Genomic DNA, 12478 nt, shown 5'->3' with positions numbered 1-12478 from the left:
GGGGAGGGCAGGTAGGGGTTAGGGATTACAGGTTAGGATGAGGCATGGTGATCTTTTGGGAACACTGCTGTGAAGAAAGCCTAGAAGCTTAAAAATGAAATGTGAAGTTGTAGCAAGTAATGGCTAAATTAATTAAATCTTGGAGTTTCCTATCTTAAAGTACAAGTATAATCATGGGCATATATTTTGCCACCTATTTTGAGTCAGTATACTAGCAGTCAGCTCTTAGGTGGTACAGGGATTACAACCCCATTCACAATTGAGTTGAATAACATGGACCTTAGGTCATCCATTGTTAGGGCAAAAGGAAGGAACATTCATACAAAGTGCTTGTGAGCAAGTGATTGATTTGATCCAGTTCTTTTCATCCCACTAATTTCACTAGACCCTTGGATTTCTTTGGTCTGTGAGTTTCCCAGGAAAACCACCAGGGGACAGTGATGGATCAGGAATACAGTTATCAACAGCCAAGCTTTCCTAGTTAATGCTAGGAGCCAGTCAACCAGTGTACTTTTTACCTAAGATCTTTTGTGTATCCTGCCACATTGAGTCTAGAGTGACAGTCCACCTTGTCTCCCATACCAGACTCTAGATGTATCAGAATTGTGTGAATTCCTGAGGCTGTTAACTGTTGTGCGGGTCTCTGGCTTTGGACTGCCTATGGTTGAATCCTGGCACCAACAATTAACAGGACTACCAGTGTGATCTTGAAATCACTTCATCTCTCTGTGTGTCAGTCTCCTTATCTGTTAAATAGGACTAATAATAATAGGGCTGTGAAGACTAAATGAGATGAGACATGTAAAACACTTAGAATGACCCTGTCTATAGTATATACTCTCTAAATGTTAGCTGTCACTCTAGGAGACAGACATTGTTCTTTGTCTACAAATAGCAGGAAAATCAGAAGGTTCAATCTGAGATTTGATGATGTCTCCTCAGAAGGATGAGGCTATCCTCTGTGCACAAGAACTTTCTGAAAGGCCTAGAAAAGCTCAATTCTCATGTGTCCACTGTCTCCCTATTCCCAGAAGATTTCTCATGCCATTTAGCTCCTTTGAAGTTAACAGCTACCCACCCTGCATACTCCTCTGCCCTTGTGTTAAAAGAAGACAGGACTCACAATACCATGCAAAATGAGTACTTGCCTCTAGCTAGGAACAGTGCCTACTTCAGGGAGAATTGATTTTGATACAGCTGACTAGTTTGAGTGTTAAACTATTTTGGAAATAATTTACATATCTAAGTTCTAAAATATATTTTTCTTTCCTCCACTTATTCTTCAAATTTGAAATAATGTTTTAATACTATATATCTTTCATTGTTTATAACTTGCATTCTTTGTGAAAATTTGTTCTTAGGGACAAAAAAATTCTTAATCTTTTTTATGTGTAAAGCAGGAACAGACAGATAATACATAAACAGATACATATTATATCTGCGGTATTAAAATTTGGTGGGGTGGTCGATTAGGATTAAAAGGTCCATAAAAGCTCCTGTAAGGAGTGATAATGAAAAGGGTGGGGAAGCACTAAAGACAAAGAGTATAAGTAGATATTTCAGAAATCGAAATTAAAAAGTATTTTGGCTAGTTTATACCCTTCCATCAGAGCAAAAGGGGAACACAACAGCTTGTGACTGTTTGCCAGCCATCGCGAGGCTACATGAAGCCTGCAGCCGTGAGCTAGGTAGGGCTCCCGTGGGGGGATTAGTTTGAAAGGTCGTCTTCTACAGACAGTTCACAGACGCCCCCGTGAGTCATTAAAACATTGAGAAGCACTGAATCTTAGGTATATCAAAAAGGTCATCCTCTTTCCAATGACCGTCTCATGCTTTTCTAGTCCACGGAGCAGGTTTTGGAGGCTCAGCTCTTACATGAATTCCAGGACAGATAAATCCCAAATTCTAATTGTTGAAATAATAATGAGGGGCACCCCTGCTTATAGAATAAAGGGAACCCAACACCTCATATCTCCAGTTTGGGAAAAGGTTAAATATGAAGACTAGTATTCAGTCAAATCTTCATACTAATAAAAAGCAACAAGCATGGAGTAATTTTAAATCCTGCATATTTGGTTTTTAAATCTTAGTTGACTTTTTTTAAAAGGAACAGAGTGATCTTTTTTTTTAACGCAAAGTCTTTCAGAAAAGAAACAGGGTGATCTTGATTATGCTTTGGAAAGGTTGATAAAAACAGCTTGTTCTCTGAGAACACCCTCCAGACATAGGAAGAGTGGCTTGAAATAGGTGAGGTCAACTAAGAGAAAATGATCTGGGATCAGCCATTCACTTCAGATAATCCAAAAAGCAATGGTTAAATGGGTTGGTACAAGGACAGGGTCACAGTATATAAGAAAAGCATTAGCACAGAAAAAGGAGTCGTGTAAGAAAGTCGCCAAGGTGAGAGTCACGTTAAACAAGTGTTTTTCCCAAGGAAGAGACAGAACAGGAAATAAAGATTGGGGTATGCCTTATTTAAAGGCCTGGAACACTCAGGCGAGGGTGTGTGTGTGTGTGTGTGTGTGTGTGTGTGTGTGTGTGTGTTGGGAATGGGGCTGGGGGGAGACAGGGTTGAGTGACCCAAAGTAGAAAGTGGCTCTGGATCTCCACAGATGTTGCCTGAAAGTCTTTGAAGGATTTGAGTCATTTTGGGTGGTTGTGTCTTTTTCTCTGAAGAGAATTCCTCAGCCTATCCCTAGATTCTAAACTGAATCCGATTCACTTACAGCTGTCAGTTGACTAGCAACTAAATGGTCTGGGTGTTGGTTGCCATGGAAACAGCTAAAAGGCCCATTGCTATGGGAACCTACCAGGCTCTCCAAACCAGGGGTTTGGTTCCTAAAAAGGGGTGGAGGGGAGGGTGGAGACCAGGAGATGGCCTGCATAGGTGGCTCAAGGGTCCTGGAAGAGGGTGGGCAATGTGGGTGAGTGGATCTGGCCAGCTCCTCTCGACTGGGGCAGAAGAACAGTGACTTCTTCTACTTTCTGCAGGTGTTCCCATGCCTGTTCTCTGCTCACTGCCCAATGCTAGCCACAGAGCACAGGTGTTTGCAGTTGCAAATGGAGACTAAGAGCCTGAGATTCTGGAGCAGACGTGGCATGTCAGTGCGGCTCCCCTCACCTGCAGGGGCTTGGAGAAGGATGGCTCCCTTCTAGCAGGCCATCCTCCACAAATCATATGTCCCAGATAAGCAGCCAGCAGGCAGAAAGATCAGCTTAGCTCTGACTGCCAGTGGGTAAGGCCAAGAAGGAGCCTGGCAGACAAATGGATGGCTGCTGGCCTTGAACATGGCAGAGCTGCTGGGTGTGCCAGATCAAAAAGCAGAGAGCAGGCCAGCAGCAGCAGACTGTTCTCAGCGCTGGAGAAATGCATTGCTCTGCCCACTACACCCTCAACCACCCATATGCCTCTGCCACAAAGGGGGATACTGCAAATGGATCAACATAGGAAAGATGAGGTTTGATGGAGATTCTCAGTGTACACACACAATGGTTGTAAGATTCTTTTCTGTTTTGCAATCAAAGTAACTCTCACATTAGTGTTTAGTGGTAAGATGATTTTTTTACTAAAACAAAGAGAAAACATCCCAGAAGCTCTTCCATTAACCACTGTTAATGTGTAATGTACAAATTGAAGGGATTGGACTAATCACTAAAGCCTCTGTCAGGACTAACAGCTTATGATGCATTGAGACGCCGAAAGGAAGTTGAAGAACCACTGGCAAATGGACACAGATGAATCGCTTTCTAGTTACTCATATTGTGAGGGCGGGGAAAATCTCTGAACTCCAGAGAGGCTTAGGATGGAGACTAAGGCCAAGACATTTGCTTTAGAGACCATTTCAGATATGTTGGGCCCAGGAGACTTTCACTTGGTTCTGCAGAATTCTGAGATGTGTGATGCTGATTTTTTTTTTCTCCTAATCTTGCCTTTTTCCTGCCTGGAATTGTTAGTCTCAGATCCTCCCAGGAGCTTCAGAGTCTAAGAGCCTGGCACCAGAGAAAGAGAGAGAGAGAGATGCCACTAGAACTTGGACTGCTCCACAGGACAATTGAGCACTTCCCCAGAATCTGTGGGGAGGTTTTCACTTTTGGAAGCAGTAGTTGTTTACGGATTTCTGTAACATTTAAAATGTTAAATACAAGCTGGGTTTATATCTCACCTCCAACTTTTTCCAGCTGCTTGACTTTTGATGAGTTCCTTAACCTCTTAGGGCCTTAATTTCCTCAGCTGTAAAACAGGATGATAAGAATATACCCACCTCAGGTGGTTCTAATGATGACATGAGGTGGGGGATGCAAAGTGCTCAGTGCAGTACCTGACGCATAATAAGTAGCTGAGAAAGGTCGTTAGTATTATTATTATCATCCTAGATAAAAAAGGAAGGTTGCAGCCATGGAAACTGCTCAGTGGCCTAGAATCATAGGCATTTGCCATGCATTTGTCTTCCAAATTTAATTCCAGGTGCCTTTCAAGACTGATGGCCTCTCTGATGCCACACTCAGGTTTGCCTTCATTAAGCCAGATTCTAACCCTCTCTTTTTAAGACACTTAACCACATTCTTTTTCATGTATGATTTTTATGTGTCTGCCTACCTTCCTACTAGACTGTAAACGTCTTGAGAATAGAGACTACCCTTTCATCTTTCAATAAATGCCTAGACCTCAGCAATTGTTTAATGAATTTTTTTAATAGGGAAAAATGTCTTTTTTCTGTAGGTCTTGGATCAGACCATTTAACCCTATAGCAGCCTTGTCTCCAAAGGGAAGAAAAGAGTAACAGTGGGCTAGGTTTCATTCTCCTGAAGAAGGGCACGGCATTGCCTCATCCTGAGTGGGCAGCTCCAGAGCAGGGCCAGGGCTCACATCTTCTAGAAGCCAGCTGTCATCTGTCTCTAAGATTCATTGACACCAGCTTGTCTCCAGCCTGAAGGCTCCCTGGCCCTGGGCTCAGGCAGAAATGGCTCCTCCTCCCCTCCTGGCTGCTGTCTGTCTTCAGTTCAGCCTGCCTCTCCCTCCTGATCGCTCTGGCTGAAGCAAGAAGCCATGAAGATGGCTCTGTAGCTGCAAGTTGCATCAGGTTGCCTCTGGGAGACAGAAAGCAGACCTGGCTTATGCAACTCTCTCTCCCCATACACTGAATCTCTGAAGTTCCTGGCCAACCCCCTCAGCTTCCCACCAGAGTTTGCCAAGGCTTGGCTCGGCAGGAACAAGGCCCAAAGAGCTACACAGAGCATCTCCCAGACAGTGGCCACTGAGAACCATCTCCTTTCAAGGTGGGTAACAGAGAAATTTCTGGGGTAGGGAGTAAGGCAGGGGAATGTAGGAGAAAAAGCCTCCAGGCCTGACTGACTTGCCATGGGACCATGGATCAACCATTTAACCTCTTTCAGCTAAATACCTCATAGAGGTGTTGTGTAGACAAAAGGAAACAATGGATGTGCATGTGTAGCTTGGAAATACAAAGGCTATTCATACTGGGAATATTAATATCATAGGCTAGTGCAGAGGACTAGCAGTTAATCCGTTGGATTTTCCTACTTAGATCCCATTGGCTTGATGAGCTGTCTGGGCACCCTCACAGAAAACCTCACAAGGAAAACAAGGTCCCAGATTTGGTCACCAGAAGAACAAGGTTGAGACTGACTCAGTGAATGCCTTTCTTTGACTACAAAACAGGCCTGTAATGCAGCTGGCTCTCCTGAAATGTTGGCTTCTAGTTCCGAGGGTATAGGAGGCCTAGGCAGCTGTACACTTGTGTCATCCTGATCATCATGAAGTCTGGTGGAATTTATATGGACAGGACAGTATGCATTCCTTCAACCAATACTTACTGATCACCTATTATGTGCCAGGCACTGTGCTGGGCACTGGGAATGAAAAAATGAGTAGGGCATGGTCCTTGCCTTCAAGGAGCTTAGAGTCTAATGAGAGAAGCTAGCAGCAAACCATCACTGCAATCCAGTGGGACAAAACCATGATAGTCACATGTACAGAATGCCATGGCAACAAAAAGGAAGAGTACTGAGGTGATTTGCTCTGGAAGAGGCAGAGCCAGGTCAGGCCTCTGCTTAGAAAGTGGCTGGAAACGGAGACACTTAATCATGTACTAGGTCTTTATTTATCCATCATTCATTCAGCCAACATATCTTCTGAGATTTTTTGGAGTATTTATATATTTATTTATTTATTTTTGAGATGGAGTCTCACTCTGTCGCCCAGGCTAGAGTGCAGTGTCATGATCTCATCTCACTGCAACCTCCGCCTTCCGAGTTCAAGTGATTCTCCTGCCTCAGCCTCGTGAGTAGCTAGGATTACAGGCGCCTGCCACCACACCCTGCTAATTTTTGCCTTTCAGTAGAGATGGGGTATCACTATATTGGCCAGGCTAGTCTTAAACTCCTGACATCAAGTGATCCATCCACCCGCCTCGGGCTCCCAAAGTGCTGAGATTACAAGCATGAGCCACCGCGCCCAGCCTGGAGTATTTCTTACGGTGAATTTACCTCCTCCTGCATTACTGGTCTTGGTTAATTTGGTTTTATTTAAAGTTCCTCCTACTTAATTTACTCTGGACCTGAGTAAGCATACTTGGTGATGTCCCAACCCTAGTGTATACCCAGCTGTCATGATCTATTTGGATTTTAGAATTCCGCCCCCCTCCTCTGACTCTCCAGCCCACATTACACCACTTCTTTCTCTGTCTTTGCTCTAGCCACATCAGTCTCCTTTCAATTCCTCAAATTGGCTGTACTTCCTTCCTCCAGCCACAGGACTCTTACACATGCTGCTCTGCTGCCTGAAATGCTGCCCCACAACCCCTTTTCATTTAGTTAACTCCTACTCATCCTCATTTCTCCTGCAATGTCCCTTCCTCCAGGAAGCCCTCCCTGACCACCTCCCCCAGATCAGATCAAACACCTTGCTATACATTTTCATAGCACTCTGTTCTCTCCCTTCATGACACAATTCAACACTATATACTGGTATAATTATTTGATCAATGTCTGGCTTTCCCAGTCCCTTGAAGGCATCTTTGGGAGAGACAACATTTCCATTTTGCTCATCACTGTATTCCCACTGTCCAGCACAGCTATTAGTCCAAGGAGCAGATCTATATGTGGTTTTTGAGATAATTAATTAATGGAATGATTAACTATCTTTTTTGGGCCACCATTTGCCTTGGGCCTAAATGGTTCTGTGTTCAAAACTAAAACAATGCCAAATGCAAAAATAAGGACCAGAACCAAACAGGGAACCCCTGTAAGAAATGTGCAGAAAGAAGGTAAAAGCCAGGGGAGGGGTGTCCCAGACCAGAAGGCATGAAGGACTAGAGGGTGAAGAAAGGAAAAATGTAGAGGGAGAGAGGGAGAATTCCAAGGCCCTGGTGTCTTACACCTCTCTGGGTTTTGAAATCAATAAATAGGTATTGAGTATCTATAACTCTGATTCTCAGGGGTACTTGTGTTCCTTGGGTGTAAGATAGTATGCCAGGGATACAAAAGATGGGATACAATTAGTCCGTTTTCCTGCTGCTCCAGTGTTATAAGTAGAACTTGAGGAGTTTGAGGTTGGGGAAGAAGAGGATCATTTTATATCGAAACCAATACCAATAAAGAGACGATAATAAATTTCGTATGATTACAAAAATTCATCTGAGATTTTAAATATGTTAATGCTATGACTTCAGTGGTAGTTCAGGAAGAGAGTCAGAGAACCATGGGTACCTCCAAAGGATCCTGTATGAATTGAAGTTTTGAAAATCAAATAATATTAGAAACACATGGAGGACACACTCTTTAGAGATAGAACTCTTGCTCATTTTTGTACCACCCACCATTCCTATAGTGCACAATGCCCTGGGTGCACTATAGTTGCACATTAAATGTTGAATTGAATCCATAGCAAACAACTCACTCTTAGTTCGGTCTGTAAATTGTGAGGATTTGTGTGTGTGTGTGTGTGTGTGTGTGTGTGTGTGATAGGGTCTCACGTTGTCACCCAGGCTGTAGTGCAGTGGTGTGAACACAGCTCACTGCAGCCTCAACCTCCCAAGCTCAAGCAATCCTCCAGCCTCAGTCCCCCAAGTAGCTGAGATTTCAGGTGTGTGCCACCACACCTGGCTAATTTTTGTATTTTTTTGTAGAGACGGAGTTTTGCCATGTTGCTTAGGCTGGTCTCGAACTCCTGGGCTCAAGTGATCCACCCGCTTCAGCCTCACAAAGTGTTGTATTACAGGTATAAGCCACCATGCCTGGCCTGTTAATTAGACTTTATTATCAAGATTCCTCTGCCGGCCACTCCTCCAGAGAGAGTTGGAACTACTTCTGTGTCTCTCTGCAGAGGATCGAGAGGATCAAGCTCTGCAGGGTGTTGTGTCTAAACTACTCCAGGATGGAATCGTGAGGGAGGCGATGGGGAGGTTACCAAGAGTAAGATGAAAGCAGAAAGTACGAAGAACATTTAGCTTCCAGCGATTGCCTAAAGGAAATTATTCTCTAGTTTCTCTGCAGGTTTCCATTGTTATCTGTGTTTATCTTGACTCCAGGAGCAACTGTGAGCTCCTTGAAGATGGGGCTGTGTCCGTTTTTAACACTAGGCACCTTGAAACCATGCACAACAAATACTTGCTCACTGTCCGGCCCAGGGAACCCCTGAGATCAGCGCAGATAAAGTCTTGGGAAAGATAAGCATCCAAACTGCAAAGCCCTAAACAGTGAAGTTCTCAGAGGCAGGCAGTAGAAGCAGGATGTTGGAAAAGCTGGCATCTGAGGAAGACCAGTGGGTCCTTTCTCTTCTCTCCTAATCTACCTAACAAACTATTGCGCTGAGCCTTGAAGAGCAGCAGTGGTGATAGGAGTAGTGATTACAAGGATTGATTTTCAGCAGGGTATGAGATGGAGGAGACAATGTTCTCAGACTTAATCACTGCTTTTAACTCCCCCAACATAATCTCTAATGGTCCCTGGCTGGTGCCACTCGGAGCCTCCATCCCCAAACCCGTGCCACTCTTCCTTCCTGAGCAAATCCTTCCAGCTTCTCAGCAAGTCTGTGTCTCAGCTTTATGCCTACCGCCTTCATTTCCAATGCATCGTGTCCCTATTCATTCAGTATCCAGGGAAGGAGAAGGAGTGAGGTTGCTTCTGCAGTCTGGATGTTGTTTCTAGAGTGTATCCAGTCAACCACCCCAGGAGCAGCTCTTAGATGAAGGGACCAGACCCACAGGCAAAATGTAGCAAGCCAAGGGTTCTGGGTGACAAATGCTTTTGAGATGCCATCAGGCAGGGATGTGGCTTGGAAGCAGGGGCCAGGCTGCACCCATGTCAGGAAAGGGCTGGAAATAAGTCAAATAGAACAGAGTGAAAAAACAAGAATCATCAGCAATTTTTTTTTTTTTAAAAAAGGGAAGGTAGAAGGCCAAGGGCACAGAGACTTGTTGCCAGAGAAATTAGAGATGAGTACAAGAACTCCTAGACAATGCCTTTCTCCACTTCCTCCTGACTGCATTTTCTCCTTTCGTGACTGCATTTTCTCCTTTTCTCATAACCTCGATAAATCACCTGCAGGTTGTAACCATGTTGGCTGCACCCACTTGAAATTGCAATCTGGCAGCCCTAAGATTGGCATTCCGGGACTGTCTTTGTCACGAAAAGCAGAAATCCTGTTTATTTCTGTAAATTAATTGCTGGCAGAGAGGGTTTTCATTTTCCACCCAGAACAATAAGCAAAGAAATTCCAGGGTTGGAAAGCACCTAAAGGTTACTGTGGGTTAAGTTGCCAGACTTAGCAGCAAAAACACAGTGTTCTTGGCATCTCTGAATTTAAAGCCACAAAATAGGTCAGGACTGTGTGCTGAGCTCAGTCTGTGAGCATAAGTAGCCCCTGAGCCTTTATCCCTTAGCAATGAGCAGGGAACACAAACAATCAAAACCACCCTTCAGGCGACAGGTGATGACCTCTGCACCTCATCTACAACTTCAGGCGATGCCTGCTGCAGTCTAGGGTTAGAGGAGAAAGCCATGTGGCCACATTTTCTTCTTCTTCTTTTTTTTTTTTTTATTATACTTTAAGTTCTAGGGTACATGTGCACAACTTTCAGGTTTGTTACATATGTATACATGTGCCATGTTGGTGTGCTGCACCCATTAACTTGTCATTTACATTAGGTATTTCTCCTAATGCTATCCCTCCCCCATCCCCCCGCCCCACGACAGACCCCGGTGTGTGATGTTCCCCACCCTGTGTCCAAGTGTTCTCATTGTTCAATTCCCACCTATGAGTGAGAACATGCAGTGTTTGGTTTTCTGTCCTTGCGATGCTCAGAATGATGGTTTCCAGCTTCATCCATTTCCCTACAAAGGACATGAAAAGGCTCTGCGATGTGTCACTGTCATAAAGCTTACTGCAGCCACTGCACTGGGTGCTGTCCTGCCATCTTCTAGACACCAAATCTGACCTGGTCCTCTTCCTACACAATGAGGCTGCAGTCGGTCTGCAGCCCATATAACCTCACCATGGGGAGCCAGTGTGTATGGCCCCTTTGGGAAGGATGACCCCCAAGGGCCTTGACAGGACGCACAGACACACACTTCACACTGCAGAGATACCAATCTTGTCATAGACCAGAAGGTGTCCAAGTGAAGGGAAGACAAGATACAGTGAGGTTATTTGGGGAAGGGTTCCTGGAGGGGAGGAGATAGACAATTATTCAAAGGCTAGTTACTTGATTTAGCAGAGATAAAGGGTAGGACATTGAGGGTGGTGGGTGAGGTGATGGTTTGGAAGCAGGAGGAGGTAAAGCTATCTACAGAAAGGCCATGTCCTACAAGACTGGTGTGTGGGATGATTGGGTCAGTGGGAGGTGAGTGGGCCCACGCAAGTCCTCGATGAGTAACTCAGGCATGATGTGGGATGCACACCTGAGCACACAGCAGCAGGTTTCCAAGCAGGGGGATCGTGATCCCACTGCAGTGTGTGTGGGGGAAGAGCTGGGCCTGAGAGGCCGGAACACAGGGTCCATGCAGGAACATTTGCCTTATTGGGAGTTCATTGCCAGAGGGTGGCCAGGATAAAGGTTGAGGGAAAAAAGGAGTGGGAGGAGAATGTCCCCGAGAAGGGAGGTAGGAAGGTAAAGGGAAGGTCAAATGAGGGAGAGACAGAGGCCCTGGCCTTCCCAGGTGCAAATCCATAAGAGCAGGAAGAAGAGAGCCCAAAAGTAGCAAAGAGCAGGCCGCTAGACCCCAGCCTTCTGGCCACGAGTAATGCCTGTGAAGCAGTTCTACTATTTCAAAAGAAAAACCTTCACATCTGTCATCAGATTGGATTAGAACATCTTTGTGATGGAGGCAAAGTCAAGGGTTGGCTCTTTGTGATGGAGGCAGAGTCTCCATCTGACAAGGGAGGAAATGGAGGCACAGGGGGCTAAAGTAACTCGCCCAAGGTCTAGTCACACCCCATTCCTTTCATAGGTCAGGCCAAGAGAAAGAACAAGGAGTTTGGCGGGCCCAGCTTCCCTCTGCACAGGGAGCCTTCCTGCCTTGCCAATGGCGTCTTTCCCTGGGCTCCATGGATCTCACTCTAAGCTGCACCCAGATCCCCAGGATGCTAGGCCACTAGATCCCCCCGGACCTTGGGACCTCAGACGAAGGCCTGCTGTGCCGTGGGGTCCTGCCACCTTAGGATGGACAGGGGATGGATGGATCTGACTCCACTTCCCTCTCCTGGCACCTTTCTCTGAACTGTGTCTGCCTGGAGTCTCCTCTCCAGCTCCACGTCAGTTCCACTCACTTCTCCCCTGGGCCTGGCTGGGGGTTTGGGTCACACCCCCCATCAGCCCCTTTCAATCCATGCTCCTACTGCCCTGCCAGGGCTTCCCCCCAATCCCTCCTCATCCTTTCTTGGGCACTTCACTTTCTCTTATTGGAAAAAATATTTGGCTGAATGGGAGCTTGCCAGTGTTTTATTGCTCAGATAAGGGATTTTCATATCAGTCCTGGTGAGAAGCAGTTGATGGACTAGTCTTGCCACCTCCTGCAAAAGGCAATTTCATTTGGCCAAGTCTGAATGCACTTGGGAAACTGAGCTGCTCTGGGGGTGGAGGGGAACTTCATAATCTGGGCCCCCTGCCCCCTCTCCTGGGGCTGAAAAGGTACTGAGCGTCTGCCTAAGGTAGGTGGGAGCACAACTGACTTGGACATTGCCCCTTCTCAGCCCTCGTTTTAGGACCTGACTCCTAACTCCACCCCCAACCAGGACCCTTATGCTGGAGAGGACAGGGTGGGCGACACTCAAGCTTCTGAAAGGAAATAATAGGCTGGGCGCAGTGGCTCACACCCGTAATCCCAGCACTTTGGGAGGCCAAGGTGGGAGGATCACTTGAGCCAAGGAGTTTAAGACCAGCCTGAGCAATATAGCAAGACCCTGTCTCTACTAAAAATTTAAATTTAAAAAAATTTTAAAGGAAATAACACGGTGACC

The sequence above is a fragment of the Pan paniscus genome, chromosome 15 (genome assembly GCF_029289425.2).
Source record: "Pan paniscus chromosome 15, NHGRI_mPanPan1-v2.0_pri, whole genome shotgun sequence".
In the NCBI taxonomy this organism is placed as follows: domain Eukaryota; kingdom Metazoa; phylum Chordata; class Mammalia; order Primates; family Hominidae; genus Pan; species Pan paniscus.
This window is presented reverse-complemented; position numbering follows the sequence as displayed.